At 43.7% G+C, this 8107-nt stretch overlaps 1 pseudogene; it reads left to right on the plus strand.

Annotated features, from left to right (window-relative positions):
* The window catches only part of LOC123084594 (disease resistance protein Pik-2-like), a 15282-nt pseudogene extending 7421 nt beyond the window's left edge, over positions 1–7861 (plus strand).
* The last annotated feature ends 246 nt before the right edge of the window (positions 7862–8107 follow it).

Here is an 8107-nt window from a genome sequence, read left to right on the forward strand (position 1 = left end):
GGACAGCCGGGGTCGGCGACGAGGGGCGGGGGCGGCGACGTCGTCGGGGACGGCGTCGATCGGGGCAGGGCGGCGCGATGGAGGGAAGAAACAGAGAGGGAAAGTGATTTTTTTCAACTGTTGTATATATAGGATGGACCTTTAGTACCAGTTGGTGCCATGACCCGGTACTAAAGGTCTGTTTTGGCCAGGCCAAGCGGCGGGAAGCGCCCACCTTTAGTACCGGGTGGTGGCACGACCCGGTACTAAAGGGGTGCGATGGCGCAGTGCGGTGCGGCAAGTTTATTCTCACCTCGCTAGTCAAAGGGCTACCGCACTGGTTTATAAGCCCCAGTGCGGTAGCTCTCTCGAGCTCCTCTCCTAAGCAGGCCTACTGGGCCTACCTGTTCATTGCTGCCCTGTGGGCCTACTAGGCCTTTACGGGCCTGCATCCTGGCCCAACAGAAGGTTGTGTTTCTAGTCGTATGCAGGCCACTTTGGCCCAGTAGGCCGGCTTTTTTATTTTCTTAATTTTTTTTGTTTTTTTTTGTTTTATTTATTTTTGAGTTGTTTTTTGCTGTAGTTAGAGTTTCTTTCTGAATATTTTTGCTTTAGGTACAAAAAATTACAAACTTTCTGTTAGTGCCGGTAATTTTCAAATTTGAATAGTTTAAATTTTGAATTATTTGAAAATTGGTGTGAATCACTAGTTTGTGAATAACTTAACTTTGAAAAAAGATTTTTCCGTGATTCTTTTTTCTTATGTTTAATATTATTGTGTTTTATCATTATATTCAATTTGGTAATGCTTAGGTTATTTAAAAAATGAAATGCCTTTTTAACAGATGTGTTTTCGTCCGAAACCCTAATACTTCAAAAGAGATAGTAAATGCATGAAAGAATTTGTTTGCACATAAAATTTCTTCGCGTTTCAAATGCCAAAACACATAACTACCCTAACTATTACTGAGATTCCCTCCTGGGTGTGAAACACAGAAGAAAGTGATGATAGTGAAGCCGATCACATCCCGGATCTTTGGGTGTGAAACTTTTTCTTCGCGTGTGTCCCTTTGCACCGTAGCCATGGAAAATCTTCATCATTTAACTGGGTGCTCGGGTCAATATTCACTGCGAATGGAGCAATTTCATCAAACTTTTCATAATCTTCTGACATGTCTGTCTTGTCATCCACTCCCACGATGTTTCTTTTCCCTGAAAGAACTATGTGGCGCTTTGGCTCGTCGTATGATCCATTCGCTTCCTTATCTTTTCTTTTTCTCGGCCTGGTAGACATGTCTTTTACATAAAAAACCTGCGCCACATCATTGGCTAGGACGAATGGTTCTTCTGCATACGCAAGATTGTTGAGATCCACTGTTGTCATTCCGTACTGCGGGTCTTCCGTTACCCCGCCTCGTGTCATATTGACCCATTTGCACCGAAACAAAGGGACCTTCAAATCACCTGCATAGTTAAGTTCCCATATGTCCTCTATATAACCATAATATGTTTCTTTTACCGTGTTGGTTGTTGCATCAAAGCGGGCACCACTGTTTTGGTTGGTGCTCTTCTTATCTTGGGCGATCGCATAAATGTATTCCCATTTATCTCGTACCCTTTGAAAGTCATTATATTCGAAGATGGTAACTGGGACAGCGAGTATAGGTCAGCTTCAATATCGCCATCGTGCATGGCACGTTTCTGCAACCAACCGGCAAAAGTCCTCGTTTGTTCACGTGTAATCCAGTTGTCAGACTTCTCCGGGTGTTTGGAGTGTAGAAAATTCTTGTGTTCCTCCATATACGGAGCCACCAAGACGGAGTTCTGTAGAACTGTGTAGTGTGCTTCAGTGAGAGAATGCCCGTCCATACATATTATTTGATCCCCTCCTAACGTGCCTTTTCCATCCAGTCTGCCCTTATGCCACGATTCAGGAACACCAATCGGCTTAAGGTCAGGAATAAAGTCAATACAAAACTCAATGACCTCCTCATTTTCATGGCCCTTCGCGATGCTTCCTTCTGGCCTAGCACGGTTATGAACATATTTCTTGAAGACTCCCATGAACCTCTCAAAGGGGAACATACTGTGTAGAAATACAGGACCCAAAACGTTAATGATGTTGAAGAAGGATGGTGGGAACACCAACTCAAAACTGACAAGACATTGCACCAAATCATTCTATAACCTTGGTATGATTTCTGGATCGATTACCTTCTGAGAGATGGCATTGAGGAATGCACATAGCTTCACAATGGCTAATCGAACGTTTTCCGGTAGAAGCCCCCTCAATGCAACCGGAAGCAGTTGCGTCATAATCACGTGGCAGTCATGAGACTTTAGGTTCTGGAACTTTTTCTCTGCCATATTTATTATTCCCTTTATATTCGACGAGAAGCCAGACGGTACCTTCATGCTGAGCAGGCATTCAAAGAAGATTTCCTTCTCTTTTTTGGTAAGAGCGTAGCTGGCCTGACCCTGATGTATGCCGTCTTTTCCGTGCATACGTTGCTGGTCCTCCCGTGCCTCTAGTGTATCTTTTGTCTTCCCATACACGCCCAAGAAGCCAAGCAAGGTCACGCAAAGATTCTTCGTCACGTGCATCACGTCGATTGCGGAGCGGACCTCTAGGTCTTTCCAATAGGGCAGGTCCCAAAATATAGATTTTTTCTTCCACATGGGCGCGCGTCCGTCAGCGTCCTTCGGAACAGGTTGTCTGCCAGGACCCTTTCCAAAGATTACCTTCAAATCCTTGACCATATCATGTACATCAGCACCAGTACGGTGGCGAGGCTTCGTCCGGTGATCCGCCTCACCTTTGAAATGCTTGCCTTTCTTTCTTACGGGATGCCTGCTCGGAAGAAATCAACGATGTCCCAGGTACACATTCTTCCTACAACTCTCCAAATATATACTGTCAGTATCATCCAAACAGTGCGTGCATCCGCGATATCCCTTGTTTGTCTGTCCTGAAAGGTTACTGAGAGCAGGCCAATCATTGATGGTCACGAACAACAACGCCTTTAGGTCAAATTCTTCATGTCCGTGCTCATCCCACGCACGTACACCTGTTCCATTCCACAGCTGTAATAGTTCTTCAACTAATGGCCTTAGGTACACATCAATGTCGTTGCCGGGTTGCTTAGGGCCTTGGATGAGCACCGGCATCATAATGAACTTCCGCTTCATGCACAACCAAGGAGGAAGGTTATACAAACATAGAGTCACAGGCCACGTGCTATGGTTGCTGCTCTGCTCCCCAAAAGGATTAATGCCATCTGCGCTTAGACCAAACCATACGTTCCTTGGGTCACCTGCAAACTCCTCCATGTACTTTCTCTCGATTTTTCTCCACTGCGAACCGTCAGCGGGTACTCTCAACTTTCCGTCTTTCTTACGGTATTCTCTGTGCCACTGCATCGCCTTCGCATGCTCTTTATTTTGAAACAAACGTTTCAACCGTGGTATTATAGGAGCATACCACATCACCTTGGCAGGAATCTTCTTTCTAGGGCGCTCGCCCTCGACATCACCAGGGTCATCGCGACTGATCTTATAACGCAATGCACCACATACCGGGCAAAGCGTTTAAATCCTCGTACGCACCGCGGTAGAGGATGCAGTCATTAGGGCATGCATGTATCTTCTGCACCTCTAACCCTAGAGGGTAAACAGCCTTCTTTGCTTCATACGTACTCTCGGGCAATTCGTTGTCCTTTGGAAGCATATTCTTTATCATTATCAGCAACTTTCTAAATCCCTTGTCAAATACACCATTCTCTGCCTTTCATTGCAGCAATTCCAGTGTGGTGCCCAACTTTTTTTGTCAACTTCGCAATTCGGGTACAACAATTTCTTGTGATCCTCTAACATGCGCTGCAACTTCTTCCTCTCCAAATCACTTGCGCAGTTTCTCTTTGCTTCGGCAATGGCCCGACCTAGATCATCAGCGGGCTCATCTGATGCCTCTTCTTCAGCTTGTTCCCGCATAGCCGGCTCAGCTTCTTCCTCCATTGTTGTATCATCGTATTCAGGGAACCCATGACCAGGATAGATGTCGTTGTCTTCTTCTTCTTCATTGTCTTCCATCATAACCCCTCTTTCTCCGTGCTTGGTCCAAACATTATAGTGGGGCATGAAACCGGACTCAAATAGGTGGACGTGAATGGTTCTTGACGTAGAGTAATTGCGACCATTCTTACAGCCAGCACATGGACAAGGCATAAAACCATCCACCTGCTTGTTTGCCTCAGCGGCAAGGAGAAAAGTATGCACGCCATTAATGAACCCGGGAGAGTATCGGTCATCATACATCCATTGTCGGCTCATATCTTCATTATACACAACACCGAATAGACCAAATTAATACAAGTTCATACATAAAGTTCATATACAACACTTAATTAAATGCAACAAATAACTCTCTAGCTAAAGAATGAGTTTGTCTGTCGGGCGTCAGTCACAGTCTCAGAACTTCGATGAAGGTGAAGTCCTCAGGGATATTCTTGGGCAAATCAAGCCAACAGACAGTCAAATCAAGCCAAAAGAGGAGGTGCAGGAGGGCAGCAACACAGGAAGGTCGGAGAAGAAAAACCTAGTGGCAGACATTAAAAGCTCGGTGAAGCGAGTTGTGCCACTGCTATTTAGTCACAGGCAACAAAGCGACGATGGCAGCACACAAAGTAAGATACAAACAATGAACCCTGACCAACTTATTGGAGAACTCAGAAACCGCCTGCTTGGAAGGAGGTACCTCCAAACCATTGTTTTGCTTTTTCCTAAATTAGTAACCATTGTAGTTGTAAATTGCTTTTCCTAACTTTCCAAAAATTAATGAACTCTACAAAATGTAAATCTGTCTAGAAATATAAAGGAAAAAAAAAGTAGCACCAAGGATTGTAGTAAACCGTGATAAAATCATACTGTTTAGCATGGCAATTTCATTCATAAGTATGTACAATGGTGACTGGAAAATGGATTTTTTTTAGAAGTAATAGATACAAAGTTATGTAACTAGTGGAATCTTGCTAACTGTACACAAAAGATTAATTGTTGTGCAACTTTCATGACTGAACTTCAAGTTGTAACCAATATCAAATTTAGTGCCAGTTGTTGAGTCTGTGTTGAATTTGAATACATATAGGGTTACTCTTGGACTGTTGAGCGGAATGTTGTTTTTGACAAGATCCTGTATGGGTGGCCTAAGCCCACCTGAACTTTCTCATTAAGGGCACAGAAACGCGCAATTAATTACAGTAAGAGCAGTTAAACAAAAGCCTGGCATAAAGGGCGAACAACCTAAAGCCAGAGCCACAATGTAATCGCCCACCGCCAACTCTCATCTCCCTAGTTCTCTTATGTAATAAATTGACCTCAGCAAAAAGACCATGCATCAGGAATTTCTATCTTAGAATTTAATACATGGATGTCTTGACTGTTACACTAGAGGTAAAGTTCAGATTAACATTTCTAGGTAAAATATCATCTTAGTTTTTTTTAAGGAATATGTGAGGGCCTACATATTGTATCAGTAAGCAGAAATAAACTTCAAATGGGACACAGATCTTGTATTTGTCGCACCTGTATGAACTTAAATAAGCTAGCACGTTTCTTCTCACTTGTATTTCATTTCCGTTTTCTTGGCAGGTATCTCCTCTTGATTGATGATATATGGTCTGTAGAAACATGGGGGGCCATTAGAAACTGGTTGCCACATGATAGTGCAACAGATAATAGAGTAATAGTAACTATAAGATTTCAAGCTGTTGGTGCGGCGTGGTCAGGAAGAGATGGAACTGATTATCTGCATGCAGTCAATCGTCTAAGTGATGCCGAATCCAAAAGTCTATTTTATCAGGGTGTTTCTGAATCTCAAAGCAGCAAAGAAAGTGAAAGAAAGGACACAAGATCTCAACCTGTTGGTCCTGGGTCCTCTGAAGGGGAAGTTGATGCCGATGGCAAAGAACTGTTTAATGATCATATTTCAGTTGCACAAAGCAGCAAAGAAAACGAAAGAAAGGATACAAGATCTCAAGTTGTTGGTACTGAGTCCTCTGAGCGGGATGGAGTAAATCATCTGCATTCAGCTAGTGTTTCTGATCAACAAAGCAGCAAAGGAAGGGAGAAAGAAGAGGTCCATATGGATATATGGAAATATTGTGGGGGGCTTCCTTTGGCCATAGTCACCATGGCTGGCCTTGTGGCCTGCAACCCAACAAAAAACAATGCTCATTGGAGTAACATTTGCAGGTCAGTATTTCCCGAGCAGGTGGCTCCCCTAACTTTGGATGGGGTCACAAGGATACTTGATTATTGCTACAATGATTTGCCAGCAGATCTCAAGACCTGCTCACTGTACTTGAGCATTTTCCCCAAGGGCTCGAAAATTAGTAGGAAGCGTCTGACCCGGCGATGGATATCTGAATGTTTCGTCACTGAGAAGCATGGACTGAGTGCAGAGGAAGTCGCAGAAACATACTTCAATCAACTCGTAAGCAGGAAGATAATACGTCCAGTGGATCACAGCAGCAATGGGAAGGTCAAATACTTTAAAGTTCATGACATGATTCTCGAATATATTGTGTCCAAGTCAAGCGAAGAGAATTTTATTACTGTTGTTGGTGGCCATTGGCTGTTGCCAACTCCTAGCAACAAAGTCCGTCGACTTTCCATGCAAAACAGTGGTTCCAAGCAAGAGAATTCAACAAAAGGCATGAACTTGTCTCAAGTGCGGTCACTGACAGTGTTTGGAAGCCAGGCCCGACGGCTCCCTTTCCATTTGTTCAATAATGGAATAATACAAGTGCTAGATCTTGAGGGTTGGAAGGGTTTGACAGATAAACATCTAAATGGCATATGCAAAATGCTTGTGCTGAAGTATTTGAGCCTTCGTCGAACAGAGGTTTCTGAGATTCCGTCAAAGATTGAGAAGCTCCAGTATTTGGAAACTCTTGACATAAGGGAGACCAATATTCAGGTGCTTCCCAAAGCTTTTGGCCACCTCAAACGGCTCCGTAGCATGCTTGGAGGGAGTAAAAACCCACGGAAGGCATTGAAGTTGCCCAATGAGAAAAATAAGGAGCCGATGAAAGCACTCCGTATACTGTCGGGGATTGAGATCGATGAGGACTCATCAGCTGTAGCAAGCCTTCATCAGCTGACAGGGCTAAGGAAGCTTGCCATCTACAAGCTCAATAAACGGGAGGGTTGTCAGACCTTCACACAGTTACGCTCCGCCATCGAGTACCTCTGCAGTTGTGGTCTGCAGACACTTGTAATCAATGATGAGAACTCTGATTTTATTAACTCCTTGGACACCATGTCTTCTCCTCCAAGATACATCATTGGCCTGGAGCTGTCTGGCAAGATGGAAAAACCCCCAAAGTGGATCAAAAATCTAGAGAACCTCTACAAGTTGACCCTTTCTGTGACAGTTCTTAAGACTGATACTTTCAAGCTCATCCAAAAGTTGTCCAAATTGTTTTCTCTCACCTTTACACTCACTGTATCGAAGGATGATAGTAGGGACATAGTGGACATCCTTGAGGAAAATAAACAGCTTACTGGTAGGGAGATCATTATTCCACCTGGAGGATTCGAGTGTCTAAAGCTGCTTCGGTTCTTTGCGACTCTAGTGCCGAGGCTGAGCTTTGCAGTCACAGGAGAAGAGGTAATGCCAGCACTGGAGAGGATTGATATGCGGTTTGAAGCCTTTGAAGGGATTTATGGCATCGAGACCCTTGAAAGCCTCCAAGAGGTGCATCTGAGCGTTGGTAATCAAGCGGATGAGATAACCAAGTTCTTGGTACAAGATTTGAAGGACACCCCCAAGTACTTGGACGAAAAGTGCACCAGCAAGTGGCCAAAGATAATCACCGAGTGAAGAGATTGGAAGATGTCACATTGTCTTTCAGTTGACCTACAAATCATCTAGTATTGTATAATTAAGTGGAGACTATTCCAATCTGCGTCACCTTCTTCAGGGCTAAATAAACATACTGCATCTTTTATTGATTCTTGTAATGTGTGTGTATGTGGTACTGCTAAATCCGTTACTGATTCTTGTAATTTGTATTTCCATTGTAATCTTATTTCCATTATTGAAGTTTTTGAACTTACATCTATGCTT

This window comes from Triticum aestivum, chromosome 4A (genome assembly GCF_018294505.1).
Source record: "Triticum aestivum cultivar Chinese Spring chromosome 4A, IWGSC CS RefSeq v2.1, whole genome shotgun sequence".
NCBI lineage: Eukaryota > Viridiplantae > Streptophyta > Magnoliopsida > Poales > Poaceae > Triticum > Triticum aestivum.